Here is a 446-nt window from a genome sequence, read left to right as displayed (position 1 = left end):
AGGTTTGCGGTGTAGCGGTTTCGGTGGTAATTTCCATTTGATATCGTGCGTTTCCTGAGCTAGTTAATCCCAGGCTTCTCCGAGATATACATCTTGATTTTATCAAGTAGATTTCATAATTTCTTTACTTGATCAGATTTTAGATCTGGACCTGTAATTGGAAATTAGTTACCGAATGCTCATCACAGATACATCGCACGTGTCATCACTAGCATCGTCTCGCTTATTACCCCTATCTGGCAAACTTTGGGCATTTCGTTTTTTTCCCTTTTAAATGAACTTTTTCATCATGTTAATATGGTAAGTTTAGTTTTACCTTTTTTTACTTTATCAATGTCTACGCCGTTATCGTGACGTATTAATTCGGGGTATGGGCCTTTCCACCTGCTAGTGAGCTTGTTATGTGTCGTAGAAGCAGAACGCGCACTTCTCGCCACGGCGAGAGA

Source organism: Penaeus monodon, chromosome 24 (genome assembly GCF_015228065.2).
Source record: "Penaeus monodon isolate SGIC_2016 chromosome 24, NSTDA_Pmon_1, whole genome shotgun sequence".
Taxonomy (NCBI): Eukaryota; Metazoa; Arthropoda; class Malacostraca; order Decapoda; family Penaeidae; genus Penaeus; species Penaeus monodon.
This window is presented reverse-complemented; position numbering follows the sequence as displayed.